Source organism: Sinocyclocheilus grahami, unplaced genomic scaffold (genome assembly GCF_001515645.1).
Source record: "Sinocyclocheilus grahami isolate Dianchi unplaced genomic scaffold, SAMN03320097.WGS_v1.1 scaffold386.1, whole genome shotgun sequence".
NCBI classification, from domain to species: Eukaryota; Metazoa; Chordata; class Actinopteri; order Cypriniformes; family Cyprinidae; genus Sinocyclocheilus; species Sinocyclocheilus grahami.
The window spans coordinates 95,418-116,635 of NW_015505565.1; the positions used below are offsets into that span (position 1 = coordinate 95,418).

The 21,218-nt window shown below is 36.5% G+C and overlaps 1 pseudogene; it reads left to right on the forward strand.

Annotated features, from left to right (window-relative positions):
* The window catches only part of LOC107550039 (neurexin-1a-like), a 116,525-nt pseudogene that overhangs the window by 21,942 nt on the left and 73,365 nt on the right, over positions 1 to 21,218 (forward strand).

A 21,218-nucleotide genomic window follows, 5' to 3' on the forward strand; every position in this document is an offset into this window, starting at 1 on the left:
TTGCATGAGAGTGGCTTTGTTTTTAGTTAATTGTTTATTTTTTAAAACCTAAAAAACTGAAATCTCCACTTTAGTAGCACTTACTGTATGTACAGTAAACTTTCTACTTTCTAGGTTTTAACAGAGGGTTTTGTTCATATATCATTCGCCTGATATAATTTTAACACTTTATTCCTTAAAAAAACATGGTGAGAAGTTTTTTCTACTAGCTGTATTTTCTGAACATCTAGCTGTAAAAAATGAACATCTTTATCCAGTGTTCAGAATTCTGTTCTGGAAATGTTTGCAAATCAGTGCATATTTAATTATACAATGCCTCATTTGCATAGTTAAACATAACATTTCAGGAAACTTGTCATACAAGACAAATGTCTTAATGTACTGTGATTAATTTACTGCTGATATCTGTTAGTTTAAATGTTTATCCGATTCAACTTAAATGCTTTGTTTAAGAAGTGCACCGCATTTCTCAGTGTTTCCCCTCGGTTTACTGTTTTGGGGTGTGGGTGGGGGTGGGGGGGGACTCCTTTTTAATGGTTAAATTAAATTGTATTAATCAAAAAGCATGTCTAAATAATTAAAATCATGAAACTTAATTTAACATCAATTTATTAAAAATGTAACACAAATTACATGTTTAGGGTCCTATGAAATATGTTTTATTGTTACCAAATTCTGTGTTTTAGCATGTCTAATTATTTGAAAGCATAAAAACAAGTTTCAGTTATTCTTATGACTCTCAGAGCAATTCTGGAGATGTTGTTCATGTATTTATGTCCTCATTAGTGAGACGGCAGATGTTAATATCACCGGAATCGTCGCATGCGCTTCAGTACAAGTAGTAAACAAAACCGCACGTCTGCGCCATTCATTAACACACAGAATTCATATTTAAATAGCCGTTTTGCAGCTTAATATTTACAAATACTAGTGGGAGTGGGAGTGGGAGTGTGCTCACTTGAGTGTGTGCATCGGGCGGAACTCCGCTGTGCGCGATACAGAGAGCGTGACCATGTAACGTAGAGACAGAAATGACATGCCGTCGTGTAAATAAGATCAATAACATAAGGCTATTTAGTTTGTTTAATAAAAGAACAAGGTATAGACCTGTTCTATAGAAAAGGTAACTTTAAATGACTTCTGTTGTGATCTGGCGCTATAGAGAAAATAAAAGTAAAAAAAAAAATTTGATTAACTTGACCTTCAAGGGGGGCGGGAGGTGCCGTTGGGAGGACGGGCCGCCCCCTTAATATAATGGCAGGGGAAACAGTGTTTCTATCAAATAAATGCCACTTGGTTTGATTTTTGATTCATATTGTACGTTTTGAAGTGTGGCTTAAATAGCCAAATACTTTTTAGGGATAAACACTACGGATGTTCTTATTAGCTATTATTTTGTTGCTTAGTGTGTTCTTTTCAGTCTTTCACTAAGGACTGAAGTAATAAGATGAGGTGTTAGAAGAATCACTGCTTCTATGAGCGATCTGTACACTCATTCTTTCTCTCATGACGTGTAAAGACGTGGCACTCATTCAGAGATATTTTGTCCATTATGTTGCGTAGGGGAGGACGACATTCACCGCTTTGTCACCTCGGCCTTAGCATAGAAGAATCTCTCTCTTTGTCAGGTCATCCTTGACAGTGATGAAGAAAGTGCTGCTGAGCTGACGTTACTGTTACCGTGGTAATTGTGTTTCTCTTCAGTCCATGTCATTTTCAGAAAGAGCCACTCAAGCATGGATTCTGTTTTTGCCTTTTGTCTCCCTCCCTAGCAGAATTTTAATTCTGTTGTTTTTCCACATGAACAAAGCGGCCAGCGTTCACCCGGGTGTCTGGGAGAGCTCTAAGTCCAGCTATGCATTTTTACCCCTCATAAGCGCCTCCGTATTCTGGAAGTGCTTGAAGCTATAGTAGCTAATTCTTTAATGGAAGTGCATCTCTCCTAAGCTTGTTGCTGTTGTCTGGACACTGATATCACCCTGCAGCAAAGTTGCTACTGTGGGAAAATACAATCAATTATATGCGCATTGTTGAAGCTCTGTGCAGGAATTATGGAAATTATTCGGTCAATTAACCCATCAAAGATGGCTTGCTTTATCATCGCCCTAGCAAAGTTTGCCGCAAACAGCCATCAGAAAGAGAATGGTGCAGTCTGGTGTCGTTTTATAGGGTGTTGCCGGCTTCCTCCAGATGCACGTTTATAAGATTCCAGTCACAGAAAACAGCTTTTTGTGCAACGGTAGAATGGAGAAATGAAATGAGATAGACGCACAGAGAAAGAGACAAAAAAGAGACAGGCGACAGTGATAATCTTGTCAGCAAAATTAATAATGGAAATGTTTGTTTAAGTTTTTTTTTATATATACATATGTGTCAGTGATAATGAAGATGAGAGAAGATGAGACAAAGATGCTTAATGACAATAATTAAACAGTTTTAATTAAAACATGCTTGAAATATGATGAGGGAAAGATAACAAAGATAATAATGCAGTAAGTGATTTTAGAAGAAGATAAAAAGAACCGGGTGACATTATCTAATTATAGTATGTTGAAAGAACTGAAACTGAAAGAGCTGAACAATGATGCCCATATATATTTCTTTGCACAGATAATGAAACAAATTGACAAACTTGAGTTCTAATTAGAATGTGCAAGTCGTTGTTGCCATAACTTGTTACACTTAAGAAATATTCTGAAAAGTTTCAAGTGGAAAATGAATTACTGTCTTTAAAGCATGAAGAGCACAGTAACTGAAAATTAACAATTATCCTTAGTGTACACATTTTTTATTTATTTACTTATTTTGTTTGCTTTTGTTGATCAATCTTTTCTATGATTTGATAGTAGTTATATTTATAGAAATAGTTATAGTTGTTTTTTTTTTCAAATTGTACACAAATTTGTTTTAATGTTTGATCTACTAAAACTAATTATATTTCATTTTTAATATATATAATTATATTTCATAATTTCAAATGATTATATGATAATTATTTGATATACTGTATATTTCAGTCTAAAATGTAACTAAAATGTGAATGATTTGACATTACTGAAATGCAAACGTTTTTTGTTAAATGTGTGGTCTACAAAAACAAATGCTTTTTTTATATTATTAGATATTTATTTTTACTGCGATTTACTGTAGATTAGATATTTATGTACTGTATATTTCAATCAGAGTAAACTGGACAAAATAAATGAATATGAAATGAAGAAGAACTGGGGGATTTTTGTTTGTTTGTGGTATACTAAAATTATTCCTTTATTTAAATTTTATTATAAAATTATTCCATTTCAAATGATTATGTGATAATTCTGTTATACTGTATATTTCAGTCAGAGTAAAATGTGCAAAATTAATGAATATGACATGACAAAACTGGCTAAATTGTAATTTTTTTGTTTTGTGTGCGGTCTACTAAAACAAATTAAATATTTTTTTATATTAATACATATTTTATTTACTGTATATTCAATATTTATATGAATACTGTATATTTCAGTCTGAGTAAATTGGACAAAATTAGTGAATATGACATGACAAAACTAGCTAAATTTACAGGATGAAAGAAAGAAAACTAAAACTGAAAATAAACACCACCGACAGATGTACATAGGGTGAGTTAGGGTGAGCAAAAGAAAACAAAAAAGTTCTTGGAGCATCTCATTACGTTCACAGTTGGCCCTGCCCAGCTGTGTGAGGTGAAATAAAAATTATGCATAAATCCATAACCATCCAGCTGCTCTCAGTGCTTGACTTACTTGAACAAAGCATCAAAGGAAAACAAATGCCCCAGAATAACATCTGCCCTAATTTCCTGTCATTTCTCCAAGGGTCCTAATGGGCTCTTACAGTGACTAAACTTAGCGCGTAACCTCTGCTCATCCCTCAGTACCTGATAGTTCTGCAAACAGAGTTTTACCCTACAGCGTTCATTTTGTTTAGAGAGGCGACAGGATGTGCTACAAGCGGGTTCAAACAGCCGAGCCGAGACTTCACTTTTATTTCCCACAGCCACACCTGCTTCATTGCACGCTTGGCAGGTCATTCATGTTGATTCCCAAGTCAGTATTTGTTTCATTGGCCCAGCCGCTGCACGCTTTTAGACTTCATGAGGTGTCGTGTTGCGTGCAGAAAAATTGTAACATGCATTTACGGTGAAGGTTCCATCGGCATGCGGGAACTCACCACGAGCAAACCTGAATAATGTATGATGCCTCTGAGCCAACTCATCCTGTTTATCATGATTGTTGAACATACATTTCCCTAATCCCTGTGGCAACCATAGCTCCTGTGCACTGCAGTATTCTAGCAGGGAGGGCCTGCGGCTCCACCATGTGACTGCTGACTCTCCGGATGTCACCTAGCGAGCTAAACTCAAAGAACTTCGCAATTCAGGGGGAGCGTATTTAGATGTAGGCAGATTAGGCCATTTGCATGTTTGTGAATGCGAGGTGGAGGCGTGGCCTAGCAGTGATTAACAAATGCACTCTGAAATGTTAAGCATCCATGCAGGTGATGCAAGTTTGAGTCTGGCTTATGTCATTTCCTGAAACTGTTCTCCCTTGCTGGCAGCATTTCCAGTTCTATTATCCCTAGCAATTAAATGGCAAAAAGGCCTAAAAAAAATTTTTTCAAATAAAATAAGCTTATTTTTGGTGCTGTCAGTTTACAAACTATTGTGGAGCCTGCTATATGTGTCCAAAAAAAAAAGATGATGAAAATCATGGTAAATATCAATTTACTGTGTTAAAATGATATTGAATTATGTAAAAAGTATGTGGGAAAAAAGTATGTGAAAATATTATGTAATTAAGGATGCATGAAATGCTATTTCAGGAAATTATCCTTAGAAAGTCAGACATTTATGTACAGACAGTAATGTCTTTCAATTATTTTTTTTCTTCATCTATCAGCAAATATTGCTGTATGTGACACAACTAAAACTATAAAAATGGCATATTTTATTTCAGCTAGCTGCCAAGGTAACATTTCTTGTTTTCATTTAGTTTAAGTACTAAAATAACTAAAACTAAGTAATCTAAAACTAAAAACCATAACTTTATTAAAACAAAAAAAATTAAATGACAGACACAAAAACAATTTACTAAAACTTTAACTCAGATTATTCAAACTAGTTGCCAAAGCAACATTTTTCATTTACATTTAGTAGTTGAAATAGAACAATATTAAATATTAAAAGAACAAAAACGATATAAACTAGAACTAAAACATAAACTTCACAAAAACTATATAGACATTTTTTTTAAATGATAAAAAACACAAAAAAAATCCTATAACTGAAATAAAAACAGAAAATATTAAATCTAATTCAAAATATTAATTAAATAATCATTAAAAAACTATACTAGCATATCAATGTTACTAAAATAACATCGGTATGTGATTAATTTTGATTAGGCTGTTTTATGGATTGGCACATCTTGTAATTTATTAGATTACATTTCAATGTTACCAGGCCAGTTTTATTAATTAATTTATTTATTTTGTTATGTCTGAGTAAAAGTGCTTCATGTGAGATTATGTGGGCGCTAGATGGAAAGGGAGACAGAAACGGGTGAGATATATATTCCTCCGTTACTGAGTGTCTCCATTTGCATGTGTTGGGCTGATCCTGTATATTAGAGGAGCTGGACGCCACAGAGCACTAAATGAAAGTAGCAACAGATGGAGGGGCAGATGGAGAGAGTGACCAGCCATGTACACTCCTTTCTACCTGCGGTCCTCCAGTTCCGTCTCTCTCATTACAGACCAGGAGAGCAACCGTTTGAGGAGCTTTTGTGACTGCTCGGTGCTTGTTGTGACAAGATTGGCCTCTAATTGAGAGATCTGTGTCATTCAAAAAGATCAAATGAAGTGTGTTTCTACAGCTATGGGCACTATAATACGAAGATTTTCCCATTTTTGTTATATGAAGCTTACATTAAATCCATTCCTTTATCAATTAGTTTTGTGACTTTTCAAAAGCCTTGTATATACAGTGGGGCAAAAAAGTATTTAGTCAGCCACCAATTGTGCACACTCTACCCAGATCCAGACTTTCGAACAAAAATATGAAATAAACAAAACTATATATATACAGTGGTGTGAAAAAGTGTTGGCCCCCTTCCTGATTTCTTATTTTTTTGCATGTTTGTCACACTTTAATGTTTCAGATCATCAAACTAATTTAAATATTAGTAAAAGATAACACAAGTGAACACAACATGCAGTTTTTAAATGAAGGTTTTTATTATTAACGGAAAACAAAATCCAAAACTACATGGCCCTGTGTGAAAAAGTGTTTGCCCCCTAAACCTAATAACTGGTTGGGCCACCCTTAGCAGCAACAACTGCAATCAAGCGTTTGCGATAACTTGCAATGAGTCTGTTACAGCGCTGTGGAGGAATTTTGGTCCACTCATCTATGCAGAATTGTTGTAATTCAGCCACATTGGCGCCAACACTTTTTCATACCACTGTATATATAAACAAAGAGTGAAACTATATTGGTTATGTATATGAAAGGTGACATTAAAAGCATTTTTTTTTTACTTTACTTTATTACTTTGTTTTAAATTTCTTATATCACACTCTGCCCAGATCCAGACCTTCAGTCTAAAATATAAAAAAAGGGGATCTAAACAAAGAGTGAAGAAAGACATTAACAATTTTAATGTTTATTGTGTGGAAATTGTTTATATTATTATTCTTACACAATTTTTGACTTTCCATTTGTAATTAGCATCATTTTCATTAAAAAAATGCCATTAATGTCAAATGTGACCCTGGACCACAAAACCAGTCTTAAGTCGCTGGGGTATATTTGTAGCAATAGCCAAAAATATATTGTATTGGTCAAAATTATTGATTATTCTTTTATGCCAAAAATCATTAGGACATTAAGTAAAGATTATGTTCCATGAAGATATTTTGTAAATTTCCTACTGTAAATATATCAAAACTTAATTTTTGATTAGTAACATGCATTGCTAAGAACCATACATCAATGGAAAGCTTATTTATTCATATTATTATTTATGATGAATAAATATACTCAATTTCGAAAAATGTACCCTTATGTCCCTCATGGTTTTGTGGTCCAGGTTCACAAACATGACAAATAAAACATAAAAAAGGTAAATAGGTCCATTGTGAACAAAATTTTTATGGTGCATATATATATTTTAATTATGTGTTTTGTGGATTTATAAAATGCTCGGCGTAAAATTAAACATTCTAAAAATTTGTATTTTTCTATTAGAATGCTATTAAACACAATACATGTTTTGCTATGTTGTGAAAGTGGCATTATGATGGAAATATTCATGACGTTTCAGAAAATGGACAACATTTCCGTAATATAGCTGTCCTACACTGTTGGGAATTGTTAGTAGATATATTAAACTAGTCAAAGAGAATTATTTTAAGTCCACAGGGTCCAGAAGTGCCTATAGCTGAAGAAACATCCTTCTCGTGTGTCTAAATTTGTGGACAGCTCGATCACTACCTCAATTCTGTCGTTTCCCGTCCTCCCTCTGTTCCATCTCCATGCTGTTTTCCTAGCGTGTTTCTTCATTTGAAACCTCTGCAGACCTCTGCGAGGCACAGAGAGCGTCGCTTCCATCTAGTCCAGATTGGATGTGATGTGTGGGCTGTCGAGCGGTGCAGATGCCATACTGCTGTGCTCTCCCGCTGTGTGACTGCATAGCGCTGTTTGAGGAGGCAATGAGGGTCTTTCTGAACCACTGGCCATACCTCTCTTTTCATTATCCTCTCCCCTGGTGTGAGAGAACTGCTCTGGAGACGAGAGGGGGGCTCGTTTGTCAAGCTGTCATTGTTTTGAGGCTGCCTCTTCTCTGGAGCAGGTCTCGGTGGGGAGGGCTAAAGATTGGGGTTTAGGGTTAAAGGCTACAGTGGGAGCTCCAGCTCCGAGTAGATGGGCACCTGCTTTGTGGTGCATCCTAGTGGTTGTTAAAGTCGACATGATTTGTGATCCTTTACTGTTTAGATCTAACTTCTGTAATGTAGGGTGGGACTTGGTTTTACCATTTGAGAACTGATTGGATAGTGAAAAGTTAAATACCTAAAAAAAAGAGCCAAAGACAAATAAAAGTTGGACATTTAATTGTGGAACTTGGAGGTTATATATAATGCTGCAGCTTCTTTTCCATTTACTTTTATTCTATTACTGTTAACTAACATTAAATTATTGTGCTAATGATTTTAGCAAGTCTGCAATTATCAGTAATTAAAACCATACTCAAACAAAACCTTAACATCTGTTTGACTATTGGCTTTTTCATGTAAGATTACAGTTTTTTTTTCTTTAAACCTTTTGAATAACATGCAGTAAATGTTGCCCAATAAGACCAGGAACAGTTTGCGGTCTGCAAGATTTTTTAAAAATGTTTTTAAAAAGTAAATTTGGTCAAATCAGTACAAGTAAAACTAGTAATATTTTGAAGTATTATTACAATTTAAAATAACTGCTTTTGATTTCAATATATTTCAAAATGCAATTTATTCCTGTGATGGAAAGCTGAATTTTCAGCAGCAGTGTCACATGATCATTCAGAATATATTGTACAATTCTGAAGATATTGTTAAGATAGATTTTTGTGGAAATCGTGGCACTGTACATTTTTTCATGGTTCTTTGATAAAAAATAACAGCATTTATTTGAAATAAAAAATCTTTACTGTCACTTTTGATCAATTTAATGCATCCTTGCTGGATAAAAATACAAATTTCTAGGCAGCTAAAAAAAGGCTGCAGCATCTAAAATTAAACAAATAAAAATAAGCTAAATAAAAAATTAAACCACTAAAATAAAAATAAAATCAATATACAAATTAAGTGCAATGATTATGACTAAAACCTTAATTTTGCAAAAATATTTATTGACTTGAATTTAAAGGGTTGAAATTCTACATGCCATGAAAGTAATGGTATATTTAGTGAAGAAGTGACGTGACATGTGGCCAAGTATGGCGACCCATACTTGGAATTAGTGCTCAAAGTGCGCACACGCACGGAGCAGTGGGCAGCCATTTTTGCTGTGGCGCCTGGGGAGCAGTTGGGGGTTCGGTGCCTTGCTCAAGGGCACCTCAGTCGTGGTATTGAAGGTGGGAGAGAGCGCTGTACATTCACTCCCCCCACCCACAATCCCTGCCGGTGCGAGACTCGAACCCACAAACTTTGGGTTATGAGTCCGACTCTCTAACCATTAGGCCACGACCTCCCCCTTTATTTAGCTGCATAGTAACTATTCTTACGAATTAACTAATGCTTCCTACTAATATAAATGTAAGAAGTCTACATTTACATGAAAAAGAAATTACAGTAATAATCAGAAAAGTGAATTTTGTATGTTCATGCAGTACATTTTACTGCTTAGCGGTTAACACAGTTTGTGCTTTCTGTGAGGTTTATGTTTTTAAATATTTTTTGGCAGATCATTTATAGCATAACCTACATGAAGACATCCTACAGTTTGCGCATCGTTTGGAGAACAACACTGGGCAAGATATAGAATAGAAGTAGTAGAAGTGCGTGTTGGAGAAAATGGGTGAGAAGCTATGAAAAAAAGCTAACATTATGCATTCAAAAATTGAGTACCGTTACAATGACAAGCTGCTGTAAGGTGGAGCTTGTTGGGTAAATCAATGTTTTGCAAGAGTTGAGACACATAATACTCGTGCAACATGACTACAGTACCTTTTTCAATGGCTACATTGTCTCACACACTCTCTCTTCCTCAGGGGGTGAGTGTACATCACTGCGCTGATTAGTATGCATGCTGCCGTACTTGTGTTCCTGTCTTCGTCTTGTTTTCCGCTGTCTCGCTCTCTCTGTTGTGCTCTCAGGCTCGGTAATGGTGTAACAGAAACAGGGGATGCTGAGACGAGACAGGCACCAAAATTACAGGAAGAGTGTGTGTCTGTGTGTGTGTGTGTGAAGAAGAGGGCAGCCTAATTGGTGATAGCCTGCAGCCTCGTCATCTCCAGAGCTCCCTCACAAGCGAGTGATGTCTCTGTACTGGTTCCATGCCAGATGTTGTTCTCTGGCTGAGAGGCCGGTCTTTGCACAGAGACAGATGTGTCCGGCCTCCATTATCGTGCTAAATTATCTAGGCATATACACAGTACCAAGCGCCTCATCGGACCTATTTGGGTTTTTTTTCTGCCTCTTTTCTCTTTATTTTTTAAACACAACTCTCATACTCAGCACTTTTGTGTTTCTGTACACCTTTTCCACCAAAACTGTGCTAGCGATCTGCAAGCTTCTCTCAGAATTGGCCCTTGTTTCTGCCCTGAGAGCAAAACAAAGATATAACTACAGCGACTGCGTGTAAATAATAACCTGTAATTTTATTGTTACTGTGGTTCTCACACAATGTTATACAATTCAAGAAAACATTACGTTAGGTAACATAAGCTTCTGAGTTTTTTAAGAAAAGAGAGAGCAACTAAAAGTAAAAAAAAAACTAAAAGTCTCAGTTTGTTCTGTTTCTTCATATCATTCCAGACAGACTGGATGATAATGGATCAGATCTCTGTGTGGAGCACTGGCTGTTGTCAGACTCCTTGTGCAAACAAAACTCTCATTGGATTATTACAATTAGTGGAAAAATTAATGTTTGGAAATGTAAACTGATATTTCCTATTGACACACTACAGCAAACGATAGAAATAACTGACTTAAAACAATTTTTAGCTGGTGAAAATACTAGTGTTCTACCACTATACAGTATAAAACACATATTCTGCATGACCATATTCTACATCCCTAATCCTAACCAATACCTAAATTTAACAACCGCCTAACTATTAATAAGCAGCAAATTCGGTGTTTATTGAGGCAAAACAGAAGGACAAGTAGTCAATGGTTTTTAATGGCAAGAATTAGACTTTAAAAATAAAGTGTGACCTGAAATATATTAAAATAGAAAAGAGTAGTTTTAAATTTAAATAATATTTTTACATGAGTACTGATTATACACAATTTTGATCAAATCAATGCAGCTTTGGTGAGCATTAAAAAACATAAACTCCCAACTTTATATTATATTATATTATATTACATTACATTACATTACATTACATTACATTACATTACATTAATTTACTTTACTTTACTTTACTTTACTTTACTTTACATTATATTACATTACATTACATTACGTCAAGATGATGCAATCATCTGATAAATAATATCTAATAAAATTCATAGCAATCAAATATATTTTTATATTTGGGATTGTCTTTTACTAGACATGTTACTGGGCATTTTTAATTTTCTCAGTATTTTTGTTAATTCACTATTTCACACTTGAAAATATTTTTGATAGAAATCAAAGTTTAATATTAGAGATTTGATCAAAGATAAGATTTAAAAGTCTGTAATTGTTTTTAGTTGGTCTTATATTGTTATGGTTTTCATTTTATCACTTTTATTATATTTTTATTTACTTATTTTATTTTTTGCCATGAAAAACAAAAGTTAAGCAAGCAAACAAAATTATAGTTAAATTTATGTGGATCTAGTCCTTTTAATTTTTTTTATTCTGGCCTGAAATCAGCTTTTATGAAGTGAAAATGTGCAGATCAGGCAGAGGTACCCTGTCGGATGGCATGTGGGTCTCCTCCTCTCTTTCTGAACTGTATATCTCTGATTGAGCAGCTGGTGAGATTATGCCAGTCACTCTGAGACCTCCACTATTTCCCATTGCAAGTGAGATGTCTTGAGAGCCGCCCACTGAATTGAATTGTTCAATAAAATAATTGTGATACGAACAAACAGATTAAAGCAACGGATGGCGGTAAACTGTGCTTCAAAAGCCCCTCAGCAGGAATACATTATATGGTGTCTTCATAAATACTGCTTTGCAATAAAAAGAACAAATAAAACGTGGTGTATAATGAGTCTTTTTTATGGCATTTATCTTCTGGTTAGACTGAGCAGCTCTGTCCTACTGGTGTGAAATGCTGTGGAGAATTTCAGTGTCTGGCTGTAAAATATTTTAGTAACCAGTCATTCATCTGTCACCATCAACACCAGGGTTTAGGATCAGCCACAGAGCTGCTGTCACTGCCCAGCACCCTCTTTTTTTAGTGTTTCCTAAATTCTCTCTCCTCCTCTCTCTCAGATGCCACCATCCTCAGTTATGACGGCAGTAAGTTCATGAAGATCCAGTTGCCAGTAGTGATGCACACAGAAGCAGAGGACGTGTCGCTGCGCTTCCGTTCCCAGCGTGCCTATGGTGTTCTCATGGCAACCACGTCCCGGAACTCAGCAGACACTCTGAGACTGGAGCTGGACGGAGGGCGTGTCCGACTCACTGTCAATCTAGGTACATCAGCCAATTGGAGCGCTCACCTTAATAGTTAACACCACACATAGATATCGAGCGTACATGTCAAACAACATAGCATGGAATAATTTGTTTTCAATTTGCAGGCATTTTAGTACATTATGTCTTCATCTATTGTCTATGTTAATACATTTTACAATGTAAGATTTATTTTTGCAAATATTTCCCTTTTATTATTCAGGTAACACTCACAATTTACTTGGCTATGAGGACATATAATTGACTTCTAGCTATTGTTTTTTTATATACAGCTAATAATATATACTGCACTATAGACTATTATATTTATTATATTATAATACCGTTCAAAAGCTTGTAAAGTCAGTAAGACCTCAAAAATGAATACTTTTATTAATCAAGGACGCATTAAATTGATCAAAAATGACAGTAAAGACAAACTTTCTATTCATAATAAATACATTTGAATAAATCTGAATAAATTATAGTAAATGCTATTCTTTTGAACTTTCTAGTCATCAGAAAATCCTGAATATAAATTGTATCATGATTTACATTAAAACATTAAGCAGCTCATCTGTTTTTAACACAGATAATAATACAAAATATTTATTGAGCACCAGCATATTAGAAAGCTTTCTGAAGGATCATGTGAAGTATATTAAATTATAATGTTGTGCAATTTACAACAACATTTTACGTTATTAATGTTTTTATTGATTTTTGATCAAATAAATGCAGCCTTGTTGAGCATAAGAAACTTCTTTCAAAAACAAAAATTACCAACCTCAAACTTTTGAACGGTATATTTTATTTTATTTTTATTTTATGTTTTTACAAATGAGAACATTCCTGGGTGTCCCTAAACTAAGGTTTTATCCAATTAGCTAATTTTTGGGGATACATTTGTCCCTAAAGTATAGCTATGTACACCCACACAGACATTAAACATTTTAAAATCCTTGTGTGTTGAAGAGAAGGATGTAGAACCTTCAACGGCCAGAGTCTGCGGCCAAGCGCTCACTCCCAGATGAGCACGCTGTAGACTTTCCCTACCAGAGAGTGCACAGTCCCTGCCTTGTACTGATACACAATAGTCCTACACCTGCATACTATAGACTCCCCGCTAGAGCGCTACACGTGTCAGGAGTACTGACAAGCCATTGTTCCGCCCAGTACGTTTCATTTACATCTCCCCACAAGCCACTACGCTTTCCTCCCTCATTGGCACAGCTTAATATTATACAGTCTTGCTCCACTCATAAAGCACCAACTCTGCTATTCACGAGTTCAATCTAGTTCACAGTAAGTAAATTTGAACATCAGTCGTTTAACTGTCCACCCACATTTCAGGTATTTCTCATGCAAAACTGAGCTAAAAAAGTTCCTCTGCTGAAATGTGCAGAACCAAACATTCCCTCGCTAAGATGAATGTCAGCCATTCCCATTTGGCAGTGTGATATACACTGTGCCATTTAACATGTCCGCTTGCATATAGCATGTCTAAAACCTCCCAGTAGTCCCAGCAGGCTCAAACCTGTACTCCTCTGCATACACAAACAGACATGCACCCACACAAACACCAATCATTCCTTCTGTCACGGAGGATACTGCACTCCCTGCTAGGGTGGACACACGTTGCTCTCTGGCTGTTAGCGGCCACTATTTTCACTGTGGTTGACGACACGCGACGGGCTGCAGCCTCATGGGAAAACGATAGAGCTGGATTTGTGTAATGCTCCGAATTCCTCTCGGCCCTCCACTCCATCATAGCACACACTGAAGCATGGGACAGCCCAGGCTGTGCACGAGAAATATCGATTCTCCATTCTACAAGTACGCTTTGCAAAAGATAGTAATGGGAAAGGGGGGCCTCCTCCCAGCATTCAAGCAAGGTTTTATATTATACAGTACAGAACAAAAGCAGTTCAGCAAGGAGTCTCAGCGGTACTGTACTTTTTGTGTTTTAAAGACAGTTCACCTTGAGTTTTTTTTTTTTTTTTTAGATTTAGGTTTTAGTGTTAAGTCAAATTCCAATGGGAACATTGGGTTTGGAAAAGCAGTTAACATATTGAATGTGAAGTGATATCAGGGTTCAGCAATAAGGGCAGTAAGTGTGAGAGAGTTTTGGGCCATTTGACAGGCCATTGATTTTTGTACATAGATTTTCATGCCTTGAAAACCTAACCATTTGGTTTTATTTGATGTAGTCAACAATGGTGTTACAAATTCTGCTGATTTGTCACTAACATAGTTATATCTAGCTGGCTAGCATTGAAATAGCAAAAATCACTGTAAAAAATCACAGTCTTCAGTAACAATGATAATGATTTAGTGATGTGTACAATTTGTTTTCTAGCTAATTTTATTCAGTATTTAAATTGAAAATAAAAATTCTAGCATTTCATGTTTAGCACATACGATATATTTCTAGCAAACATTTAAAATGCTGGCAGGGCAAGTAAAAACAGCTTTAAAGGAAAATCCTTATTGTTGAACCCTGAAGAGAATTTATTTCAAAGCAGTATTAGTAGCATTAATAATGATTGTGTCAGTGTACTGTCTTTAGGGAAATTACCGAGAGATTAGTCCTTTTTTTTTTGTTGTTGGGATGCGCACACACAAACTGGATTTCCTTGAAGCTTCATTGTGAGAGCCTACTGTAAAACGTGTTATTCCTATGTTTATTCATGAACGTGGGGTTCTTCTCACATGCGAGCTGGAAAAGTGAACATCAAGTCAAGGGCTGTGAGTTTTTGGAGTGTTTTATCATTCTGAATTCAGCTCTTCTCCCAGGAGGCTAAGGCTTACCGTGGACACGCTCTGGTGCTCTGCTGCGACATGTCCATAAACACAAGTTTTTCCTCTCCCTCTTATCTGGCGGCCCTTTTTCCATTTCCAGTTTCGTCAAATACGAGTCATTCTTTAATTCTTCTGTTTTTGCTCATTAAAGGGAAATGGTTTTTAAAAAATGTGCATATGAGAGCATCAGCAGCGCCATTGGCGAGCACAGACTGTTTCTCTGGCAAGATTCTCTCTCTTTTCTGCTTCTTGTGCCGCTTTCTGAGCTAACCCAGAGAGCAAATTAATCAATTACCTCTGAATATTCAGTAGTCCCGAGACTAGTATGGAAGTGGGTATAATCACATTTCAATACATGCCAAATTTCCCTAATTCTAAATATATTATGGCACAGTGAAGGCATGAATATTCATTAGCGCAGACTAGTCCGTATCCACTCCACCTGGGGTTCATTATCAGCACACAGGAGGTAGAAAAGAAAGAGTGCGTATCTGGTCAGCGAAACAGCGCCTCGCCGCTCCACCTGGTTTGCGTGTCCGTCCCCAGTTTGTGGGCGATGTGTTGTAATGGATGTCTGCAGTCGTAACCTTGAAGGCTGAATTTACATCTTGTCTGTTCTTCCCCATCTAGACTGTATCAGGATAAACTGTACTACCAGTAAGTGACTTATCCCCTCTCTTCCTCTTCTCTCTGCCTCTATGATACTGAACCAAAGCGCCCTCCTCTGTATGTGTACTGTTCATTTGTATGTATGTGCGTGCGCGTGTATGCTTTCAGAAGTGTAAAACATTGCGGTTACGAGGCCTCAGTTTTGCGGCCAGTGGTGTTTCCAAAGTGCGAGCGAGTTGTCAGGTACGGCTAGTTTTTGCCTGTGGGCTGCAGGAGCCTTCGGGCTCCCTGGCAGCCATTTTCTGGGAATGTGAGAAATGGAGCTGACTGGAATGAGACGAGAGGCGATTAAGTTTCTCACTCACAGATCACACTCCAGCTCACGCCGTTTCCAATAACCCTCGCACAGATCATTTCCTCAGAGAGCCTCTCCTCAAATCCCTCCTCAGCCCCGAGCTTGACAGCCAATGACTGCCTCTTATTTTCCTTCCGTCGTCTTTTTGTTGCTTCCTGGTCACTGCAGAAGGAGCGACCATCAGGAAGTGTTTGATTTTCGGTGGGAAGAGGAAAATTTGGCTTTTTCTTGAGAATTGTGTAATTGTTTACTCACCGTTGTGTTGTTCCATATATATATGATTTCTTCCTTGGAACAAAAAAGTTAGATATTAGAATATTCACTTGGTCTTTTCCATACAGTGACACACATAGAGCACAGCTGTTACACTACAAAATAGAAAAAGGAAAAAATCATGTACTATATTCCAACTCTTCTGAAGTCATACAATATTAAATTTAAATGAAAAGATTAGCTGACAATCTTCCTCTCCATTGAGCTGTTAATTGACTGGATCATTGGACAGCTATGACTGAATCATTGAATCAAATCGGAATGATTAATAAATCAAACTACTATAAAATATTTAATTGTGCACTGATTCAGTTTACTGACTCAATGATCTGGTCACTTTTTTAGAGCTTAACAGATATGATATTTTACAAGTAAATTAATTGCTTATGTTAGTTATTTATGTCGTGTTATACTGTTTATGGCATAAAAAAAATTTCTAGTGTACTGTATACATTTATTTCTTCTTGCTTCCCATGATTGACATGCATATTCTAAACATTCACACTGTTTTCCACAAAAAAATAGCAGCATACAGATTCGGAACAATGTGAGGATGAGTTAATTATGACAGATTTCTACTCTTTTCTTGAACTCCTTTTAATAGCAAATAGACATGCTTCGTGTTTAGGAAGGTACTGGAAGAAGAAACTGTCATGTGATGAGACAGCTAGGTGTTCTCCATCTCTTTGCCAATCTATTTTTTTCTTTAATTTGAGAGCTCCAGCCTTCCCTGGCATTGATTCTCCACAAGCCTCAGGGTAATTAATGGCACTCTCTAAAGGCTCTTTCAAAGGTGTCTTTGTTTGTTTTTGTGTTTGCTTGTTTCCGGTACATATCTCTTTGAGTGACTCATCATAGAGTGTTGTGTCCCCAAACTGCCATTGCTCATTCACATTCAAAGAATTAACGTAATGATCAGCTCCTTCATCATTAAACTAATATGGTTCTGCATCCAAATGTGACCTTCAGTTGTGCTGTTGCATAGTAACAAAAGCAAATTAGTTAATTCACTGAAGTAAGCAAGCCTGAGTTTCCTGTCCATTCAGGAGCATCCAGACATTTCAAGGATTTTACCTTTTATCACATCATCTGATAAAGTGCTTTGTCCCTCGGTCTTACTAAGTATATTTTGCTTGTGCGTCTTTACAGGCTTTTGTGGGCGTGTTATTGTTTTGTTATTTCGTTGCGACCCTGAGCTCAGTACATTGGCTAATTTGACAATAAGGCAGTCATCGGTGTTAACCGGAATGCCAAAGATAACAAAGCACCTGAGCTTCCTCGAGCCACATCTTTCGTCTACTCCCTCTGCATAATGGGAGCACAACACACTTCCAGACACAGTAGTCTTATAAACAGGCCAGTGACAAATTAGGGTGCAAGTTATAAGATTTCTGCAGCCTGAGGCCAATTTTGAATATTGTAAAATATTTATTTTCTATTTCTGTCATCGTAAGGTGAATTCAGCAGTCTTGAATCTCTTAGTGTGACATGCTCATCCTCAAATAAGGATGTCAGACCGGACACAGACTGCCCAGTCAATGATGTATATCGTAAAATCTGTTGATGTCACACAATCTGTCTTGGCTTTTCTCACTTGGCTCATGTCATGCAATCTGACAAGCTGCATTCGTAGCTACAAAGCATTTACAAGCACTCAATTTTAGTTGTTTGTGTGTGTGAAGTCAGACTAACAGATGTGGATAATGCAATTGTAGCTTAGATTCATCTAGCATGTACACTACTGTTAAAATGTTTATTAATAAGATTTGTTGTACTTTTTTTTTTTTTAAGTCTTATGCTTACCAAGGCTGCATTTATTTGATCAAAAATATAGTAAAAACAGTAAAGTATGATGACAATTAGAAATTGTTATTATGAGAGAAAAACTGATTTCTGTTTTAATATATTTTAAAATGTAATGTATTCCTGTGATGGCAAAGCTGAATCTTCAGCAGCAATTGCTCTAGTGTTCAGTGTCACATGATCCTTCAGAAATCATTCTAATATTCTGATTTGGTGCTCAATAATCATTTGCCCTTATTTTCAATGTTCAAAACCATTATTTTATATAATATTTTAATGTAAACTCCAATACTTTTTTTTATTATTATCTTTCAGAATTCTTTAAAGAATTTAAATGTTTAAATAATGTATTTTCTGTCAATTTTGATCAATTTAATGCATCCTTGCTAAATAAATAAAGCATTCTTTTTTATTCTTACTGACCTCAAGATTTTAAACAGAAGTGTATACACATGAAACAGACTACAATTGGCCTCAGCAATCTGCTCTGAGACACAGAGGTGACTCACAGTGTGTATTTAATCCTTCAAATATTTGATTACGCATTGTGTCATGTATGCTTGGACAGATAAAGACTGTAGCTCGATTATGCAATAACCTGCTCTAGCTCAATTATAGCTGTGAATGTAAATGTACTTACACAGAGATGTACTGCACATAGGAGAAATTTACAGAGGATGAATTTTTGATTAAAAATAGCTGGAGAGACATACTGTAATTGAACAGAAGGTGTTTTTATAGGTGCATTAATGCCCATACACCAGAGATAATGTGCAAACTGAATACATTTAAGATGTATATGCCACCCCAGAATGATCTGATTGGTCTGTATTTTTAAAACGGACACAGATCTGCCAAGCTTCGTATCAAAATTTTAACTATATTTTCCAAAAAACAGAATAACACGTCCTATGTGAACGGCCTCTTGGGCATTGACATGTCCCCTAACAGCAGATCTCATGAACATACTCCAGTCTGATTATTTAATAACACCTTGCACTCGATCTACACAGAAATGTGTTTACCGATGACAAGTGGAAGACATTTCGATGCATTCAGAACATCCTTTACCAGAATCAAGAGATTCATGTGAATTCAAAAGGACCTCATTTCTCGGAAACAAACCCACTATAAATATGCAGCAGCGCTGCCATTTACTGAAGCGGCCGTGTTCATAAATATGCAGTGGCGATGCTCCTGTTTCATTTGTGATGCAGAAAGAACGGCGGACAGCAGGGTGAAAAGCAATGCTAGCCCTCCAAGCCTGAGCGAGCCACACCACTATTTGGGTTTTGTTTGTTTGTCTGATCTTTACATGCTGTGGCTGACTGTATAAGTCTCAGACATTGTGAGTTTGTCCTTTGAGAATAATATTAAAAGGCAGTTTACTTATTCAGGTCTCACAGTCTCAGGCCTACCCTGCCCTAATTTCTGAGTGATGGAGCAGATGGTCACATCATGATGCCCCCTGCTCCATCACAGCCTCAGTATCCCAGTTTTCCGCAGTGATGTTCAGATCTGGGCAGGATGGCTGACTTTGTTTGAACCACTGGCAAAGCTGAATCTTCAGCAGCAATTGCTCTAGTGTTCAGTGTCACATGATCCTTCAGAAATCATTCTAATATTCTGATTTGGTGCTCAATAATCATTTGCCCTTATTTTCAATGTTCAAAACCATTATTTTATATAATATTTTAATGTAAACTCCAATACTTTTTTTTATTATTATCTTTCAGAATTCTTTAAAGAATTTAAATGTTTAAATAATGTATTTTCTGTCAATTTTGATCAATTTAATGCATCCTTGCTAAATAAATAAAGCATTCTTTTTTATTCTTACTGACCTCAAGATTTTAAACAGAAGTGTATACACATGAAACAGACTACAATTGGCCTCAGCAATCTGCTCTGAGACACAGAGGTGACTCACAGTGTGTATTTAATCCTTCAAATATTTGATTACGCATTGTGTCATGTATGCTTGGACAGATAAAGACTGTAGCTCGATTATGCAATAACCTGCTCTAGCTCAATTATAGCTGTGAATGTAAATGTACTTACACAGAGATGTACTGCACATAGGAGAAATTTACAGAGGATGAATTTTTGATTAAAAATAGCTGGAGAGACATACTGTAATTGAACAGAAGGTGTTTTTATAGGTGCATTAATGCCCATACACCAGAGATAATGTGCAAACTGAATACATTTAAGATGTATATGCCACCCCAGAATGATCTGATTGGTCTGTATTTTTAAAACGGACACAGATCTGCCAAGCTTCGTATCAAAATTTTAACTATATTTTCCAAAAAACAGAATAACACGTCCTATGTGAACGGCCTCTTGGGCATTGACATGTCCCCTAACAGCAGATCTCATGAACATACTCCAGTCTGATTATTTAATAACACCTTGCACTCGATCTACACAGAAATGTGTTTACCGATGACAAGTGGAAGACATTTCGATGCATTCAGAACATCCTTTACCAGAATCAAGAGATTCATGTGAATTCAAAAGGACCTCATTTCTCGGAAACAAACCCACTATAAATATGCAGCAGCGCTGCCATTTACTGAAGCGGCCGTGTTCATAAATATGCAGTGGCGATGCTCCTGTTTCATTTGTGATGCAGAAAGAACGGCGGACAGCAGGGTGAAAAGCAATGCTAGCCCTCCAAGCCTGAGCGAGCCACACCACTATTTGGGTTTTGTTTGTTTGTCTGATCTTTACATGCTGTGGCTGACTGTATAAGTCTCAGACATTGTGAGTTTGTCCTTTGAGAATAATATTAAAAGGCAGTTTACTTATTCAGGTCTCACAGTCTCAGGCCTACCCTGCCCTAATTTCTGAGTGATGGAGCAGATGGTCACATCATGATGCCCCCTGCTCCATCACAGCCTCAGTATCCCAGTTTTCCGCAGTGATGTTCAGATCTGGGCAGGATGGCTGACTTTGTTTGAACCACTGGGCATCGGACCCGAAACCTTTTATCCCACATGATTGGTTCTTTAAATGATTTGTTTCTTCCTA